Source organism: Dipodomys merriami, unplaced genomic scaffold (assembly GCF_024711535.1).
Source record: "Dipodomys merriami isolate MVZ:Mamm:240054 unplaced genomic scaffold, mDipMer1.0.p SCAF_2, whole genome shotgun sequence".
NCBI classification, from domain to species: Eukaryota; Metazoa; Chordata; class Mammalia; order Rodentia; family Heteromyidae; genus Dipodomys; species Dipodomys merriami.
The window spans coordinates 32,467,576-32,488,155 of NW_027203381.1; positions in this window are offsets into that span (position 1 = coordinate 32,467,576).

A 20,580-nucleotide genomic window follows, 5' to 3' on the forward strand; every position below is an offset into this window, starting at 1 on the left:
CAGCTCAAGGCTAGCGCTCTACCACTTGAGCCACAGGGCCACTTCTGGCTTTTTCTGCTTATGTGGTGCTGAGGAATCAAACCCAGGTTCTCATGCATGCAAGTCAAGCACTGTACAACTGAGCCATCTTCCTAGCCCTATTTAGTTTTTTTTGGGGGGGGGGTCCGGTCATGGGACCTGAACTCTGGGCCTGGGTGCTGTCCCTCAGCTCTTCAGCTCAAGGCTAGCGCTCTACCACTTGAGCCACAACACCACTTCCGGCTTTTTTCTTTTTTTCTTTTTTTTTGCTTATGTGGTGCTGAGGAATCGAACCCAGGGCCTCAAGCAAGTGCTCTACCACTGAGCCACCTTCCCAGCTCCCTATTTAGTTTTTTAAAAATTTGTCTTTAAGTAGTTGTACAAAGGAGTTGCCATTTAACAAAGCAGTTTATAAATATATCTTGATCATTGTCACCCTTTTCAACATATTCATCAGGGAAGGGGTGGGGGAAATGAGGCCTAGAAAATACTAGATTAACAAGAAACCAGCCTTTATCCTTTTCTGTTTATTAACAACTTTGTAGGAAACCTCTTTTTTATTTTTGTCAGTTGTGGGGCTCGAACTCAGGGTTTGGGTGCTGTCCCTCAACCTGTTTGTGCTCAAGGCTAGCACACTACCATTTCCAATTTTTGAGTGGTTAATTGAGATAAGAATCTTATGCGGACTTTTCTGCCCAGGTTGGCTTCGAACCACAATCTTCAGGTCTCAGCCTCCTGAGTAGTTAGGATTACAGGTGTGAGCCATTGGCGCCCATCTAGAAACCTCTTTTTGATGCCTTATTTCATCTAGGCTTATTCTTTTGTTGCTGAATAACAGGAATTTAGAATATGAAGCCTGGAAATCACCTTAACAGTCATAGAGCACAACTTCTCTACTAGCTATTACCCACTCAAAACAGTTCGGAGCATCGCAATAGTTCACATGGAGTAATATAGCCAGTAGGCTCAGGGGCTTCTACATGGGAGTATTGTACATTTAATCCTCAACAACCTGGTCAGATAGTTTCTCTTCTTTTTGGGGGGGGGGTGCCGGTCGTGGGGCCTGAGCTCTGGGCCTGGGCGCTGTCCCTCAACTCTTCAGCTCAAGGCTAGCGCTCTACCACTTGAGTCATAGCGCCACTTACGGCTTTTTTCTTTTTGCTTATGTGGTGCTGAGGAATCAAACCCAGGGCGTCAGGCATGCAAGGCAAGCGCTCTACCACTGAGCCACCTTCCCAGCCCCAGTTTCTCTTCTTATATTCATTTGAGAGGTGAAAAATGGAGACGTCAGATTTGAGCAATTATCCTACACTAGCCAACTTAAGGCCACACAGGTCTTTAGTGGGAAAATAACAACATATTTCCAAGTTCATCCTTTCTCTACTCCAGGGTACCTCCCCCACACCTTGAATGAGATCATCCACTTCAAGGTCATTTTCTTTCCTCGAGGTCAAAAGAGGTCCTAACTAAACTCATGAGAGCATCATCTACAATGAAATGTATGGGGCTTTCTTCTTTAAAAAGTAAGATAAACCAAACTCAGAGAAACAAATGGTGCATGTTTTCCCTCCTATGCAGAAGCTAGATCTAAAATGCAACTAGACACGTTAAACTATACAGGACTCTAGGTATTCACATACAGTAAGACTATATATATATATATATATATATATATATATATATATATATATATATATATATATATATAGCTAGATATAAAACCCCTCTGAATATCACCTTTATAATAACAATAAAAAATAAAATAGTTGAGATATATAATTTCCCTAAAGGACTCTGGTTTACAGAAAAATGAATGGAGTACAGAGACAGGCAGAGTGGAGAGAACTCAGGTGTGGAAAACACTGGTTTAACAAGAAGCCATCTCTCTGTGTGTCCCATCCTCCATCCTCTCTTTGTTTGAATGACTTTTCACAAAACCTCTTTACAGTATGTTGGCTGTGTTTTGGACAGGGCTTGTTCTACATTTTGTATATACAGGTATCCCCTTTTCTTCAGGAAGCTGCTGGAAAGACTGAGATTTTAGTCTATTAATCTAAGCAGGAGAGAAATACAGGGACTTAATCCAAATAAAGACTAAAAAGAAAATTCCTAGACGTTTAATGCTTGCTCCTTGTTAGGCAATGGGACCCATCTCCACATCTCAATCTCTGATATCTTTGTCTTGGCCTAATTTTGCTTGAGAGATTGGTAAGAATTTCATTTTCTATTTGCTCTTGTTTCCACCTAGCTATTTTTTTCACCTCTGACTTAGGATTTAACTTTTATTTGTCTCAATTAAGAAGAACTTGTTAAAAGGAACTCTTCTTGGACAGCCATGTTGATGCCAAGACATCGGGGCTTTCCTTGTATGATATTCCTGCTCTTTTTAATATTCTTAGCCAATGTTAAGTAAAGATAAAAATACAATCCTGATGGGGCTGGGAAGGTGGCTCAGTGGTAGAGCGCTTGCCTTGCAAGCCTGATTCCTTAGCACCATATAAGCAAAAAGAAAAGCTGGAAGTGGTGCTGTGGCTCAAGTGGTAGAGCGCTAGCCTTGAGATGAAGAGCTGAGGGACAGCGCCCAGGCCCAGAGTTCAGGCCCCACAACCGGACCCCCCCCAAAAATACAATCCTGAGGCCATTTGGGAATTAGTTTCTTGGGTGATGGTTGCTAATTTTGGAAATAAAGGATGGAACTGAGGCTGAATGAGGGTAAACATAAATGAAATAGGCACAGATTTTAACAAGCCAGGTGTGAAAATGCACCATCTGTGTGTTTACAGTTATAAACCTGGATGGGTAGATGCAGTTTAACACTTGGAAATACCTATATAGAGACCCAATGGGAAATCGGATAGTGGGGGAGAGGGGATGAGGATGGTAGGCAGAAGGTAGGTTGGGGGAAAGAGGCAGCACTCTGTATATTGATTCCTGGGGCAGAGAGGCAGAACTGAAAAACTATTCCATCTGCATTGGCTACAGCTCTAGCACAGCAACAAGAGCAGGTGCATGTGATGGGGAGATGCCAGGTTACCAGGCTTGCCCTCCTCTGCCTAAATAAGGCTCTCAGAAAGAAGTGTGTGCAGGTGTGCTGTGTGTCAGAGCTGGAGCCAACTAGGGGCAGGGAGGGGCAGGGGAATCCCAACCTAGAAGGATGATTAACAAAATTGATGCATGAATGTCCCACTTATTTTTTTTATAGTGAAGCATAATTAGGTGCAGACTCAAGACCAACTGAGTGCCTTACACATAACTCATAAATATTATTAAAAATGATGACTGAGAATGGGGCTTCATTATGAAACAGATGGCTGTGAAACTCTCACCTGTGCTTTCTATAGAAATCTCATGACACACTATTCATAATGATAGCATCCAGCAAGTAATAGGATAATCAGGATTTGTTAGCTGCACCAGCACTGCTGCTGCTGATCATTGCAGGTGGCCTCTCTTGGGATTCGAGCTGACACAGAAGAAGAATCCACAGCACTAATGACTTTGATATTGTTCTTTCTCTGACCACTGAGTCTTCTTGGAACATCTGTGTTTTTCAAACTTTTCTTCCTGTTTCATACATAGTGGTGTTCCACAGAGCCTCGTTTCAGTCAGCGGAGGCCACATACATACATGACATTGATCCCATCAGATTATGATGGAACTGCAAATTCTTTTTGCTTATTGTTATTATAGTTAGCGTACGTGGTGCATTATTCATGTGTTTGTGAGCATGCTTGTATAGGAGAAGAACTTGCTATGTTGTCAGCTGTATGCAAGGATAGCATATATTATATATAATACATAGTATTTGCTATCTAATAATGACTATTTAATAACATTATTTAATAGATAACTATATTATTGGCTTATGTATTTACTCTACTGTACAGTTTATCATTATGTTAGAGTGCTTCTCAGACTACTGATTGCTGAGCATCAGTGACTCATGCCTATAATCCTAGCTACTCAGGAGGCAGAGATCTAAGGATTGCAATTCAAAGCCAGCAGGAAAATTCAAGAGACTTATCTTCAGCTAATCACAAAAAAGAAGCTAGAAATGGAGCTGTGGCTCAGTGGAAGAGTACTAGCTTTGAGGAAAACAGTTCAGGGATAATGACCGGGCTCTGAGTTCAAGCTCTCAGGATTGGCACACATTCAAAATTAGTTTATTGGCTGGATATGGTGCTCTGTGCCTGTAATCTCAGCTATGTGAGTGGTAGAGGTTTGAAGATTGCAGTCCAAAGCCAATCTTGGGTAAAAGCATAAGGCTTTTTCTGAGAAATATCTAAAGTGTAAGGGGATCGAGTATGGCTCAAGTGGTAAAGTGCTTGGATAGCAAGCACAAGGCCCTGAGTTCAAACCCCAGAATTTCAAAAGGAGAGGGAGACGAGAAGAGAAGAGAAGAGAAGAGAAGAGAAGAGAAGAGAAGAGAAGAGAAGAGAAGAGAAGAGAAGAGAAGAGAAGAGAGGAGAGGAGAAGAGAGGAGAGAAGAGAGGAGAGGAGAAGGGAAGAGAAGAGAAGAGAGGAGAAGAGAGGAGAAGAGAGGAGAAGAGAAGAGAAGAGAAGAGAAGAGAAGAGAAGAGAAGAGAAGAGAAGAGAAGAGAAGAGAAGAGAGGAAAGGCTGCTGATGCTCATCTCGTGACAAGAGAGCCACCCCATATCCAATGCCAAAGGAGCCATCCTCTTTGAGCTCAACTCCTGACCCAGGTCTCTTGCTGGTCCTCCTGTCCTTTTGCATCACTGTAGAGAATTCTGGGAGACTCCTGGCTTCCTTAATTCTATGCCAAAGCTGTAGGGGAATCGGGGTCCTGTGTCAGAACTATTTAAGGAACATTTACAAGTTTAATTAGGATTTTTAGATCAGGAAGGGAGAGGTTTTCTAGAAGCTACTAGAAGGTTGAAGAATGTTAGGTGGTAGGTAGTAGTACCTTGGGAAAATGAGGATTTGAGATAGACAAAGCCAAGATGGAACTGTTCCAGGAGTTAACAGGCTCAAAGGTAAATCCCAGGAATGAGGACCGGAAATGGAGCCGATGAGAAATCCAAGGCATGGGAGCAAAGTCAGTGCAAATGCAAATGTCGGTGTGCATGGGGGGGGGGGAGTCCTGGGGTGTGGGGGAAACGCAGAAGAAAGCTCACGGGAGCCTACATCCATGGTGCAGTTGCCAACTTTGGAAGGCAATGGCCTGGGTTAAAACCTGGCTCTAAAGTCAAAGATAAACCCTTTCTTGAGCTTTTCTTTCTCCAGGTGCTGGGAAGGAAATGAAAGCCTTTCTGTAGGACAATTGTGAAACTAGAGCAGAGACTTGCTGTGCTGGAATCCCCATTAGAGGCCCCATCCACAGCCGTCTCTAGCCACTGTTAGAAAAGCAGGTGCAACTCAGTCTCCATATCTCCCGAAGATGTCCCTCTTCCCTCAGAGTTCTACAATCCAGATGATGAATGTACTTATTATGTCTGTGCCTAACTTAGGCATCTTGTTCACTTTTTCTTTTTTTAAAAATTTTATTTTGTTGTAAAGTTGTTGTACAGAGGGGTTACAGTTACATGAGTAAGGTAATGAGTACGTTTTCTGTCCAGCATTGTTTTCTTTTTAAACCGTGTGTGCATCGTATCGTATTGGCGCCTCAGATACAGGAAATGTGTGGTGGTTTGCTCCTATTCCATGCAGATGCCGGGGTGCTGCCCCTCTAGCTGAGTGCCCTTTCGCTCTTATTGTACTTCTAAAAAGCACTGCTGTTCTGCCCAAACCTATCAGTAGAAATTAAATCATAGAGTGGTAGTGATAAAAAATGGATAAAAGTTTGAAATGCAGAAAAATTAAGATAAAATGGAAAGCTTTCAAAAACAAATTATACCTGAACTTCATACAATACACAGATAGCATTATCTTTTAAAATATCTACGTCAGCCTTTGGACCACAGCTTTCAAGTAGGCTATGTCTTTGATTTAGCTTAATATCTGACCTTAGATATCTTTCTAGAATGTGATTTAAAAATTGAACCTGGTTGGGTGCTGGTGGCTTCTCAGGAAGCTAAGAGCTGAGGATTGCATTTTGAAGCTTGCCTGCGCAGGAAAGTCTGTGAGACTCTTATCTCCAATTAACTACCCAAAAGCCAGAAGTGAGTGTGTGGTTCAAGTGTTAGAAAACCAGCCTTGAGCAAATAACCTAAGAGACAATGCCTAGGCCCTGAGTTCAAGGCCCAGTCCCAGCCCAAGAATGAATAAATGAATATAACCTGGAGAAGGTCTAAATGAATCCACTGAGCAGATCATCTACATATATACATATATATGTATGTGTGTATATATATATAATATATATATATATATATATATATATATATATATATATATATCTTAAGACCAATGGCTCCTTTATAGACAGTATCAGAAGGGATTGTTGTTCTGATTCCTTGAGTATGCTAGTATAGAGAAGTTTTTCTAAAAATAAATCAAGAGCCAGAGGACATAGAAAAGGCTGTCTTTCCTCTTGAAACAGGAGCAAGCAAGGATACATCAGGAAGAACTTTCTGAGACAGAAGATGTGACTTTGGACAGTGCATAATGAAGGACACCAGTAGGGTCCTCCCCTTCGATGCTTCCTTACCACAAGACTGAGCTAGTTGACCTTCCAAGCTCATTTCAACTCTGAGAGTCCATCACTTATTAGAAATCATTACTGTTATTTTTATCCCCTTTCTGGTGAAATGTAGCCTTGACGAATTATTCAAAGCATTTTCCAGATGTAGTTCATTATCCCAGGCTGATGTGGGTTTCTCTGTAGATAGAAAACCAAGCAGGCACAGAGCTGGAATATAGAGTTTAGATCTTTCAGTCATGTGGAGACTGAATAGTAGAAATTCTCCCAAAGTGCAGAGATTGCTCTCTTTCAAATATCATCTGAGTTGTATGAAACAACCAACCAACCAAAGAAAAATTGCCTTGCTCTGCAGAAAAAAAAAAGAAAGAAAAAGCAAAAGAAAAGCAAAAGCTCTCAACAACTACTTTGCCTGACCTTTCAGCTCTCGTAAGCCTTGGAGCTGTTGGCTGTTCCTTCTAATAACTGTTCTTTCTGTGAAAAGGAATGTTAATCAGCCAGTTTGGACCACCTCTCTCAGCTGCCTCTTCGTTGCTAAGTGACAGCTAAAGATTAGCTTAGCCCAGGTGAATGGAAATTTCTGCCCTCTGCTTTTGTTGGTGGTGATGAAAAAAATAGTTGGAGGTATTTGAGAAAAAAAGAGCCTTTTCTGTGCTATTGAATCTTGATTTGTTTTTCAAGAGATTTCCTCTATCCCAATATATCCAAAGATTGGAACAAATGGTTTTGGTCCTAAAGACTTGTCATTCTTGGATTTTTTTTTCTTGTTCTTGTCTTCATTTCTTCCTTTGAGGAGAAATGTCAAATGATCCCCAAGTCATAAGCTCCATTTATTGAGTATCTTTGCTGAATCTCAGCTCACTCCTCAGAAAGAGATGAATGATAAAACTTGGTTGGCATGGGTACAAAATCATATCATATGTAAGTATAAGAGAGGCCTACTGCAGTGTCTGTCCATAGAAAATACCCAGGACATACTGAATACTAGGATTGTGGTCACCAGCACCATTTATGTGTTAGTTTCTCTCTTGTCTTCAGATTATTACTCCAAAGAAGGGTATGGGTTTCTTTTCCTGTTTGAAAGGCTGCTGTCATGTACCACTTTCTGACCAGGGTGTGGTCCATTGAGTGAGGCAGGCTACATCTGGAATCTTTCTGTGGTAGTGTGCTTGAGTGTGGTATATCTAATGAGCCTTGCCTCTGCTTTGTCGCTGACACTCAGCGTTAGAGAGGACAGCTGGAGTGCCTGGTACAACTAGTCCCTATGTCCTTGCATTCTTGTGGTCACAAAAGGCAATGCCAACTACCACCTTCTCATCTTTCATCCACACATAACCCTGCACGGAGGGACTTAGAATGAGTTCCTCGGTAACTGCTTGGGTCTAGTTACAGATGATCAAAACCAGCATGAATAATATCCATCTACAGACACTTCTTTTCATAATGGTCAGATTATCTCCAAAGGCAACTCCTACAAACTAAATTGTAGGATGGACTTTGGCCATCATTGGATGATCACAGGGTGCACCCGACAGAAGATGTGCTTTGTTCCCATGATCAATACCAGGTCAGGGTGGAGGAGAAAAATGACAACAACAAAATGAGCCTAGTATTCTGGCTCACACCTGTCGTCCTAGCTACTCAGGAGGCTGAGATCTGAGAATCAAGCTTCAAAGCCAGGAAAGTCCATGAGACTCTCTGATGTCCAATTAACCAGAAGTAGAGCGGTAGCTCAGGTGGTAGAGTGTAAGTCCTGAGTGAAAAAGCCAAGGGAGAGTGTTGTGGCCCTGACGTAAAGCCCCAGGCCCAACACCCCCCCCCCCCACACACATATCTTGGTAGAGGGAATGTGAATATTTACTGGAAATTCTTTTAAAATTGTATAAAGGTATTTCCCAAAAGATGTTTGGGAAGATTATCTATTGATCCAAGGTATATCACTCAGGCATTTTTCATTTGAATCCATTTAAAGTTATTTCAACAACAACAACAACAAAATGCTGAAGGTAAAACATAGTGTTACATATTGAAGACATAAGATTTAACACAAAGTCCAGAGAGCTCATGATTTTACAAAAAAGACCGGAGTGGCACTAAATTGTCATAGGTACAATTGTATGCCAACACTTTTCTGGAAGGGATCCATCTAACAAATAACTTTATATTATTTAGACTGCTTCACTATTGAACTTCTATATAAACAAATTAATAAGTCAAGGGTAAAAGAACCCTATTGACAGATTCTGTCTTATTATTTTGGTTAGGGGAAATATTTTTACAAGAATCACATCTTGCCTGTCTGTTGGTTCTCTGATCTTGTTGACCTAACGTTTAACATTTACTTATAGCAAAGAAAAAAGGCACCCAGGACAGGAAGGATCAATAAAAGTCAAGAGGAGAAAATAATGTTAATGTTTAACTTTCCCCACTTGTTGGCGGGTCTTCAAGTTTCCCCCATTCTCCTTTAGAACCTCCCATCTCCAACACCCTCCAGTAGAGTCTGCAGCCTCTTGCATGAGCATGAGAGCACCCTGCTCAGATACACCCTGTGGCTCTCTACTCCATAGAGTCTGTTTCAAACTTCCCCAGAGTGATTTGTTCTGGCTTTGCTCAACCAATACCTGTGATTCCCCCCCCCCCCCCCCCGCCAGTAGCCCTCCTCACCTGTGAGAGGTGAGCTGCTGAACTACCTCATCCCTCTCTGTTTAGGTACCTTCTAATTATTAAAAATCCACCTCTCCCTTATCTTGGAGGGGTTGGCAGTGACAAAGAGAAATTAATCAAGAGAGGAATATATCTCTCCAATTAAGCCTTGGTATTTTCGTTCTCTCCCTCCCTCCCTCCCTCCTTCCCTCCTTTCTTTCCTATCTCCCTCCTTTCCCTTCTTCCCTTTCTTATTCTTTTTTTTTAAAGTGCTAGATATGGAACCTAGGGCTTTGAACACTTAGATAAGTATTCTACCACGGAGCCATACTCCCTAGTCTCCCTCTTTCTCCGATGGTTCTTTATTACCAGCCAATTTGTTTTTCAGAATAAACCGTTTGTTGTTATTATATGGTGAGCTCCTGGAAGGCAAGGGCTGGAGCTTACTTAACTCTTAAAGCCACTAAACAGTCTCTGTACACAGTGAGAGTTCAACAACTGTTTGTTGAATTGAATCTAGCCAAAGGTTCATGTCTGACCTTCAGAAATACATTTTGTATTTCACTATTTAGAGTAGGGTACAAGTTTTCTTAGAATTCATTTACAGAAAAATCTTAAAACAACTCACTTTATCTAGGTAGGCCGTAGTGAATGAAAGTATTGGCCTTTGTGGTGAGACAAAGGGTGAACTAATTCAGCAGTGATACTCACTAGACACTCTATTGGAAATGAACTATACAACTTGGGGAGAAAAGGGTTCACAAGGGACAAAATTGGGAGAAAATGATGGAGGGGATAACACTGCTCAAAGAGAAATGTACTTATTACCTGACTTATGTAAGGACAACCCTTCTGTACCTTTACAATATATATATATATATATATATATATATATATATATATATATATGTATATTCCAGTTGTGGGGCTTGAATTCTGGATCTGGACATTGTCCTTGAGCTGAAGAGTTCAAGGCTAGTGCTCTATTCCTTGAGCCACAGCTCCACTTCTGGTTTTCTGGTGGTTAATTGGAGATATGATGAGTCTCACGGACTTTCCTGTCCGGGCTAGCTTTGAGCCATGATCCTCATATCTCAGCCTTCTGAATAGCTAGAATTTCAGGTGTGCATCACCCTGGCTAAAATAATGGTTTTTAAAAATACAATAAAAAAGTTTTTGTCTTTTTATCCTGGCTGATTGATTTTGCTTCTTTTTCCCCCTGCATGCATACTGCCATCGTGTGGTCCTGGAGAATATAGCACTCATATTTACAGAAATGCTTCTAAGGCCCTTTTTTTTGGCATTCACAAGGTAGATAATTATGCTTCTGTGACTCCTCCTCACCTGCTTTCCATGCTGGAGACTGAATCCAGGATACATGCTAGAATAGTCTCTCAAGGAAGGACCAGCCACCAGGGAGTACGAGCTGGGTTATGAGCTCTTGTCCTTGGATCTAAGGCCTGGGGCCTAGGCAAAACCGTGGTGTGCTTGTCTGCTCTTCCTGGAGTGTCCATCTTCCCTGGCCTACCCATCCTGTGGAGACTTTATCCCTGCTCTTCTGGAGGAGTCCTGGGGTCCCTCTTAGGTATATAAGTAGTTTACTGAGGATGTTGTATGAAGGACATCCTCACATCTCGAAGGAAGGAGGGTCTGGGTATGGAGACCCTTCCTTTCTCAAGATGGGCCTGAAGGACAGGCATAAAGGAGGGGAACAGGTGAGTGGACTCTCCAGAATCCCAACCAGATCCCTTGGAAAAGAGAGCCTTGGGAGCCAATGTTTTGCTCAGGCCAGGATGTGTTACTATGGGACTCACTGAGTGTTGCCATGGGAACAGATGCCATAGCAGGAAAGCCTGCAGTGGATTTTCCCCAAGCTTCAGTGTAGGTGGTGGGTTCCAACTCAGGTCTGCTGTGGACTGAGGGGTGCTGGTGGTTCCTATCTCTGCTAGAGCAGGGTGATTGGCAGTCTCGAGAGGGTGGGGCTCTGCTGCTGGGAGCCAGACCCAGGGCCCAGCTACTCCTCTCCTTGCTCTGATGTCCTTCTTCGTAGGCCCTTCTCCTTGCTGGAGCTACTTTTGGAGTCTGTAGAGCAGCACTTCATAGTGGGATACCGAGTCAACTCCTAAGTGTTCACTGGCCAGGCAGCCAATGAGCACCCCGTGCTCCTCTGGGAAGGGTGTCCGCTGGTGGGCTTGCCTGCGCAGAGCTACACACTGGGCAGGACGCGTCCAGGTGCCACATAGAAAGGTCAGACAGAGCTTGCAGCAGAGCTTCTGGCACCAGATGAATTATCTGGTGTGTGCCAAGTGGACACGAAGTCCCACGACTACGTGACGCAGAGATGCTGTCTCAATGCTGGGCGCCCTGCATCCCAGCTTCGACAGGAGCAAGCGGGAGGCCTTCATCTACAAATGCTAGCCCCTGTCCCAGGCCTCCAGCTTCCTGAATGAGGGGGTGCTCTGACTACATGGAGGCCTTTGTGGGGGGCTCAGTGGCAGAGGTGCACCGGCTCACCAAGGCCTGTCATGAGGCCATGATGGGTGAACGGGCCAACAACACTGAGGTGCAATGAGGGCCGCCTGCATAAGTACCTGCTATGCTACAAGCTTACCAAGGTGCTGTCCCCATGTGGGACATTCACCTGCTGGCCTGACCCACCGTCACGAAGATGCTGGGATTCATGGTCATGTCCAGGAACCACCAGGAAATCCAGAATCAATAGCAGGGCTTCCAGAAACCCCTCGGGGAGGCCGGGGACCAGCAGCCTAGATGCTCTCTCCATGATGCTGGAGACGAAAGGTTTAGGGAAAAGGGACCATGCTGTATCTTTCTCTGTTGCTGAGAAGTTGCCAAAGAATCTGAGCCTTTTGAGTACCGGGGGGACTTGAGTGGCTTTTCCTACAGATGGGACCTGATAGGAAAATGGAGGAAATCAGAAAAGGAATAGGCTGGACTCAATTCATCAACAGGCTAGGACTGTTGATTGCCAGCGAGGGGCACAGACCTTTTCACATTAGGCTGGGGAACAGGAAGGCTGCAGGCAGCAGATGGCCTTGTATACTAGGATCCTGGCAGCCAGTGTAGTGTCTTGTTGGCACAAGTCAGGTTGAATCAAGGCTGCTTCTTTAGCATACCTACTCTTTCTAGGAGAAGAAAGCCTCCCCCAACTCCCATCCTTGATTGTTCTCCATCCATCCCCAAACCTGTGTCTAAGGGATGCCAGGGAAGTCTTTACCTTGCAGATCCCCTGCTCACCCTAAGTGGAGTGGTTTCTGTTCTCTTAGCCTTCCCTTCCTGAAATCCTACCCAATAAAAAGGGATGTGTCTGAGACCTCAAGGATCCTTACCAGAGTCCCCTTTTCCAAGGATACTTTAATAGATGGTCTGCGCTTCCTGATCCCTGGCACCAAGATGTCAGAAGAACACAGGCATCTGTCTATGCTGCAGTCTGGGGTGGAAGGCAACCTTTCCCTCTGCAGGTCTATCTGCATGTCTACATACACAGCACCAGTAACTGACCATGGGATGAAAAAAAGAGGACCAGGTCAGAACCCCTCATCCTTTTCAAGTGACCTTGATCATGACCTTGCAAGTTGGGACCCTATCTCTACCTGTGCAAAAGGCCATTAAATGAACCTGGAAAAGATTTTAGGAGGATCTCAAGGATCATAGTGTGGAGAGTACATGGTCTGGCTTGGCCTGGGCAGCCACTATGTTAGAAATAAAGCCAGTGCTGGTTCATTTTCAAGACAAGGCCTTTGACCCTGAGTGCAAAATTGCCACCAGCTTGTTTGCATAGTGACTTGTGGACATGATAAAGTTCATGCATTGGGAAGCCTGAAGGTAAACAGGACAGATTAGAAGAGGCCAGTTAGCAAGGAGAGGAATGGACCCCAATAAAATGAGGAAATATGTGCCAAAGGACACATATTCTTTTTTTTGGGGGGGGGTCCGGTCGTGGGGCCTGAACTCTGGTCCTGGGCGCTGTCCCTCAGCTCTTCAGCTCAAGGCTAGCACTCTACCACTTGAGCCACAGTGCCACTTCAGGCTTTTTTTCTTTTTGCTTATGTGGTGCTGAGGAATCGAAGCCAGGGCCTCATGCATGCAAGGCAAGTGCTCTACCACTGAGTCACCTTCCCAGCCCAAAGGACACATATTCTGAAGAGCCTTCCCAACACACACACACACACACACACACACACACACACACACACACACACACACACACACACACACACACACACACACACACACACGGGATGGAGTCAGTCAAATTCAACCAACTTCAAGAGGTACATGTATTCAGATACTCAGTAGAAAACAATGTAACTTAGGTAACATTGGGGAGAAAATGTAAACTCTGTAGTACTCAAACCAATGAGGAACTGGAATGGGGGCATTCTCCACATGCTAGGGTGCTAGAGATACAATTGCTTGTTGTAATTTTAGACAGTATGCCTGCCATCAACACTAGGTCATGCAAGAACACCAACTGAGTCTCACTTTTGCTCCGTTTGTGGTGTCTGAGTCCATCGTTTGAACTTGGATGGGTGTGTTTCTCACAATCATTAGTACCGGATTCACTCTAGTGGCACTCTGTCCTCCCTGCTCTCCTGTTCACAAGTCTCTCCCATTTCCCCACTGTGTACTTCCACTTCCCCACTTTGCAGGTGAGGTGCTCAGTCACCAGTCTCAAGGCTCTGCTGCGTAGCCTTTGCGTTGTCACACATCTGCTGATGCAAGGTGCTGTCTTGAGTGTCCTCCACTGCTGTGTCCCAGGGCCCACTTCCCTGTTCTCAGCTGCTTCCTTCTCTCACTTCCTTCCCCAAGTCTTTGAACAGGTGTGGATGGAGGTAATGAATCCAACCATTTAGAAAGTTACAGAGGCAGAGGCTCTGTCTGGCTTCAAACCTCTTCCTTTCTTGAGCTTTTGTGTTGAAGGTTAGCATTCTACCATTTGACCCATAGGTCCACTTTCAGAGGATTGGGGGCTTAGTTGAAGATAAGAGTGTCACCAACTTTTCTGCCTGGGCCGAATTCAAACTGTGATCCTCAGATTTCAGCCCCCTAAGTGGCTGTGATTACAGGTATGAACCATTGGCACCTGGCTTTTTAGGGGGAGGGGTCTGGGGGAGGCTGTTCTGGAGCCTGAACGCAGGGTTTGAGCCCTGTTTCTGAGCTTTTTTGCTCAAGGCTAGCACGATATCATGTGAGCCACAGCCCCACTTGTGGCTTTTGGGGGTGGTTAATTGGAGTCGAGTCTCACGGACTATCCTGTTCCAGCTGGTTTTGAACTTCAACCTTGGTCCTCAGCTCTCACCCTCTTAAGTAGCTAGGATTACAGGCACAAGCCACTGGTGCCTGGATTCCAGCCTTTGTGTTTTCTTTTGTTGAGCTCCTTAAGAAATCTCAGTGCAGTCACTAAGTAGGCCATCATAACCAATAAGGGTCTGTCAGGCATGGAGCCAGCTGAACACGCTTGCAGGAGGCAGGGCTTCTAGAGATTGCCTAGGGCCTCTGCTCAGCCGTACCCAACACTCATCAGCCAGAGAACTGCCCTCAGGTCCTCACTGGGTGAAGGACTTAGTCAGGAATGTAAAGGCCACACTTCAGTTTCAACTCACCCGCTATAAGCTGTGACATCTGATAGCCAACTGACCTCTGTGGACCACCGGTGACCAGATATGGGAACTGGGTAATCCACTGACCTTAGCTCCTGTGTGCTGCCATCTTGCTCAGAGCCCTCTTGGCCCCAGGCCAGCCCTTCAATATTCTTCATGCCTTCCTGGCCTCAGTCACTGCTCTCTGTGTCCACTCATACTGTCTCTCCCAGTTGTCCAACCAGGCAACACTGGTCCTTTTATGTGGCTGTCCAGCTCCTGAAGTGGGGCCCTGACCAACAGCTGCTCCCACTCTCAGTCCTCTGGCAGCTCCATTGCAGGCCCTGCATCAGCTGCACATGGCCAGCTCCACCAGCTCCCAAGTAGAGGAGGTCTACAGAGAGTGGCCCGGGGTGTGTAGATGGCCTAGAGCAAAGGGTGAGTACTAGGCCTTCCTTCTGAATCTCCTTCATGCCTGGGGCCAGCCTAGGCTGGGAGATTTCCAGGGCCAGCAGCTTCTCTTCCTCTTTGGTCCCCATCATGCTCATGGCCATGATACACATCCATGGGCACTACCTCAGGACTCCCACCTACCGCTTCTCACCACCTCACCCTCCATCCAGCAGGGGTGGTAGGCATGCTCCTGGGTGACTTCCCAGAGCCTCAGTTTCCCCTGCTGATTACCCATGATGGTGTGTTTAAGGAATGGGAGGCGAGCGACTCAAGGCTTTACCAGGGGACAGACCGCTACGGATTGTTCCAAATGGGAATGGAGCCAGCAGTGGTGGACGAATGTGGACCAAATTTAAACAAGATTTTAGAGGGGCAGTCCACGGGTCACATTAGATGGGCTGTGGGAATTTGGGGAGAATGTCGTTCTGAGATGGAGTGTAATGAGACTGTTGCAACTGGGGCAGGAATTTGTACCTCTCACTGGGGAAACAGCACAACATTGGTGAAATAGAAACCTAACAGATGTTTGTAAACAGGTAGGGACACAGGGTGGGGACTTTTCAGAATTAGTAAGCTGACTCCCAGACCTTAGTGTGGTGCATGGATTAAAGTAGGAAGGAGGTGGTGTCCAGCTGGGCTCTGCAGATGCCCTGGCTGATGAGGCCCCTGACACAGGATGATAAAAGATGACCCCTCATCTCACAGGTACAGCTGGGCATGGACACTTAGTTGTGGGCGGCCATGCATGAGTGTTGGTTGGTGCAGCAACAGGAGTGCTGAATACAATTGGAGTTAGGAAAGGTTCGTGTGCTGTTGTGATCTAGGCTGTCCTCTGTGGACATGTCCTCTGAAGCCCGTGTGCCAGCACCAGGTCCTCCCTGTCCATCTTCAGGAAGGAGGTTTGTCCATACAGTCACCTCACACACGAGGAAGGGAGGAGAGGTCCACGCATGGTCCGACTCTCACAGGATGAGGAGGAAATGGAGGCAGGAGAAAAGAAGACACAGTGAAGAGACCAGAAGGATATGTGTGCTCAGAGAGGAGGCTGGAGAGGAGGCCACTGGGCCTGGAGGAAGGTGGGAGGAGGGTGGACAAGACAGAGATGGCACTAGCTGTCCATGCTGTGCCACAGCCTCTCTCTGACCCACCACAGACAGCCACACTCGGGTGAAGTCAGACTTTCCATGCTCCCAGGGTCAGGCATGCTCTATCTAGGTCTCAACTTTTAGGTATCTGGGAGGCTGTGGTTGTGACCTCTACCAAGAACAGACTCTGGGAATGTGGCAGTAATGCGTCTGGCTGAGCCTCGAGTGATTTTCTGTCTGCTGGTTGGGACATGGTTGACCTTTACCCAGGAGGACTGTCCACTGGGCAGTGGATGATTCCTTGAAAGGGGAGACACAGAAGGAAGGAGGAACAGGGGAGAGACAGAGCCGCCCCACCTCGCAGCTTCTCGTAACTTGGTCGTGGACGTCGCCCGTTTCATTGCTCAGAAGTCAGGTCTGAGTCCAGTCTATCTCAAGGGGAGCGGCCCACAGGCTTGGACAGCGGGAGGCTACAGTTAGTGTGAGGCCTAGTGCAGTGGCCGTCTGGAGGACTGAGACGCGGGTCGGTTTTATGAGTCACGGGGATCACTGGCAGGTCTATGTCAGAAGGACATGGTTTCTGAGTCTCATTTGGAACACATGGCCAAGAGGTGAGGTGGCATTTTCTAGGGCCCATTGTGGGATCCCAGGGCTGGGTTCCTGGGTTCCTCTCCTTGGAATTGTCCATCCAGGTTAGTGCCTCGGTGATGTGTGACACTTCCTGTCATAGGAGATACACAGACAGGAGCCTGATGATCTCCTAGGAAGCAAATCCAAAGGGGATCACTGGGGATCAGGGATGAGGGGGGCTGGGAGCCCCTGAGGTTGGAACACAATGTCATGTCTTGGGTCACTTCTGGTTGGAAGGAGGGCTGCTTATGAAGCCACGTGTACCTCCGCCAGGGCGGGCACTGCTGTACCCAGGTCTACCCGAGGACAGTAGGGTGAGGTTGGGGGTGTAACTCTAGTTGTGTTCACAGTCAAGAAGAGCTTGAGGACAGAGGAAATTTGGGAAGGTCTTGGTCAGAAGGGCTCAAGTTAAAGGACCTCCAGAGATTACCTCACTTTATTGACAAGAGATCAAAGAGACCTTCGAATCCAGGTATCCAGGCACCCACAGTCCCCAGCCCCAGCTAGCTCCCTTGTGTGGAAGTTGTATGTCAAGCAACATGTTTTCCTGCTGTTTCCCAACTTGTAGAGGTTCAGGCCTCAGTGCAGACAGGAAAGGGTGCCTGGCCTGCATCTGGAGATTCTCCAGAGGATCTCACAGGCCACATGCGACAGCAGGGCAGTTAACTCCGGGCCAGCCCACCAGTCTGCATTCCCTGGTCATCGCCAGCTCTCCCTGCCCATGTGTGTCGTCAATTCTTTTCAGGTATTTCAGTCCACTGTGTGGCAGCGAATCTTCTAATAGTTTCTTTAGATTCCACTTGACCTGTCCCTCCTGGGCTGTGCTCCAGGATGAAGATCAGTTGGCTCCAGGTCTGTTCCTCAGGCCAGGGTTTCTCACGGCAGGCACACTGCAGTCGCTGCTGGACCCCATGTTGCCTGCCCAGTTTGTCTGGGACAAAATCTTCATCCCCACTTTCCTGACCACCTATAGAAGATTTGCATACACCCAGCAGATACTCGACCTGCTGTCCAAAAGGTGAACACCATCTCTGATATCAGGGGATTCCCAACTGCAGATGGAGCCTGGGAAGTGGGGTGCTCACAGAAGCGCACTCATTGGCTGTTGCCAGCACCTGTGATATAAGCCATGGAAGTAGTAGTGTGGGGCGCCCTGTGGAGTGTCCTGTCCGGGGCTGTGTGCTCTTTGTGACTCTGCTTCTCTGGCTCCAGCTTCACTTATCTGAAGTCTCGGACAAAGCGGTCTATTTATGAAGAGGGTATCAGATTCTACTCTGGATCAGAGTCTCTAACCTGGGTGTAGACAGAGGAGGGTTGGGGGTAGAGTGAGGGGTCCTGGGCTCTCAGGATGATCAGGGAAGGAGCTGCTTGTCCTCATACATGGCATAGATATGGAGTACCCACAGTATATTTCCAAGCAACGAGCATAGTTCAGTGAGAAGAGCAGGAAAATGCTGTCTGGGCTCCAGTCTATGGAGAGTCGGCCAGTAACGCTAGAAATTATCAACAGGTTCAATAGTTGTGAAGCCCCCACAGACTCCTCTAGACACGAGGACACCCTCCCCCACACACTGTAGCGAGGATGTCATACCACAAGATCAGCTCAGCAAGTGAGTAGGTTTTGGTCTCCAGGGAGAGCATCTGTCTCCAGAGTGGTGACAATTGGGGGGTGAGGATGGGCAAACTCGGGAGCCCACAACTCTTGTGATTCTCCCAGAGCCTTGAGGTGTGGGACTTTGACCACGGGAGGAGGAAGACACTGGGCTGGGGGTGCTGTTCTGAGCACTGGGGAGGCTTTGGGGCTCAGAACTGAGCCATGAGAATTCATCCTCACCGTAGCCCATTCCAGCCAGGCTTGCCAGGGGGCAAGGTAGGGGTAGGGGCGCCTCTCCTTGTCATAGCCCCTCAGAAGGTGCTAGGAGTGTGGGTGAGAGCTCAGAGCCAGGCTGTGCCACCAGGAGAACAGTGTGGTAGGAAAATAGCCCGTATATGGCTCATGGGGAGAGAGCAGTAGAGCCACCAATGAGGTGCACTAGAACCCTATGCATGCCAGGCCGGACAGCGAGCCTTATTTGAGTCTACCATCCAGTGGCCCAGGGATAGAGAAATGAGGGTGTGGAACTTCCAGAATAGGACAGAGATGCTCACATTTGGGCTTGGATCCCTTTCTGTTTTTCAGTCCCTGCCTGGGTTGGCTGGCCATTGCCAGGACAGCCAAAAAGCATTGGTGCTGGAGTATGTTGCTCTCTGAATGGACAGCGACAATCACAGGGTGATGAGGGATATCAGAGGAATCTCTGGCCTTTGCTTCCCACCCATCTGCCCCTGGTGCCACCATCATGGTTGGACCACTACACAGAAGACTTCTTCCAACCCCGCAGTGTCCCTGCCTTAAGCAGCTCCTGGCTCACCTAAAGCTCTATATGTCTGGATCAGACCTGGAATGCCATGTCCACCATCTCCTGGCACAGATGAGTTCCAGGAGCCCAGCAAGGGTGAGGTTGACGGTGCAGAGCCTGGGGCTGAAACAACATGTCTGGGAGTGGTGCCGGATACTACTGGGAGGCGGCTCCAAAGCTAGCCATGGGCCAGGAGCAAGGAGGAGCCTGAAACCCACAGTGGGTGGAGGGAAATCAAAGAACAGGATCTGTTGAAGGTCACATGTTGGGAATTCTCAGGGAGGAGGGTCTTCTCTGTCTTTTCAAAGACTCAGAACAAAGCAGTGATGCAGAGGATCTTGTCTCCTCGTGTATCTCTACCACCAGTCCCAGTGCTTGTTCTCAGTCCAAGACCAGAGATTTAGCTGGATTTAGCTCCATCAGTGATCTGGCATCCAGCTTAGTGGGAGGATCATCATCAGGTTCAGAGCAAGAGCCAAAAGCAGACTTGACTCTAGCGTACAGTCCTATGGGAGCACCACTATCAAGTGCAGAGGAAAAGCCAGCTACTACCTTGACTCTGGTGCTCAGTCCCAATGAAGCACCAACTTCCAGTTGCTGACCTGGAGCTATGTCGCACTTTGGCTCTAATGCTTCAGGAGCACCCACATTCAGTGCTGATTTGGAGCTACCGTCCACCTTGGCTAAGGTGCTCAGTCTTGAGGGATTACTGACATCCAGTAGTGAGCTGGAGCTATCTTCCATCTAGGCTTGTGTGCTGAGTTCCGAGGGAGCACCAACATCTAGTGCTGACCTGGAGCCAGCTTCAACCTTGGCTCAGGTGCTCCATCCTGAGGAAGTACTATTATTTAATGACAATACTGAGATATCTACCACCCAGGCTCTTGTGCTGAATTCTGAGTGAGCACGAACATGCAGGGCTGACCTGGAGGTATTTCTAGCCTTGGCTCTGAGAGCAACAGCATCCAGTGCAGAGCTGGAGCCAGGTCCAAGACTGACCCCTCTGTCCAGTGCAGAACAAACACCACCATTACTTGCAGAGTTAGAGATGGTTCCATCCTTGTCTCTTGAGGGAACATCTTCAACCCCGGAGGTATAGTCATCTCCCTCTTTGCACGTGATGCACAGTCCTTTGAGATCACATTCAGCATTT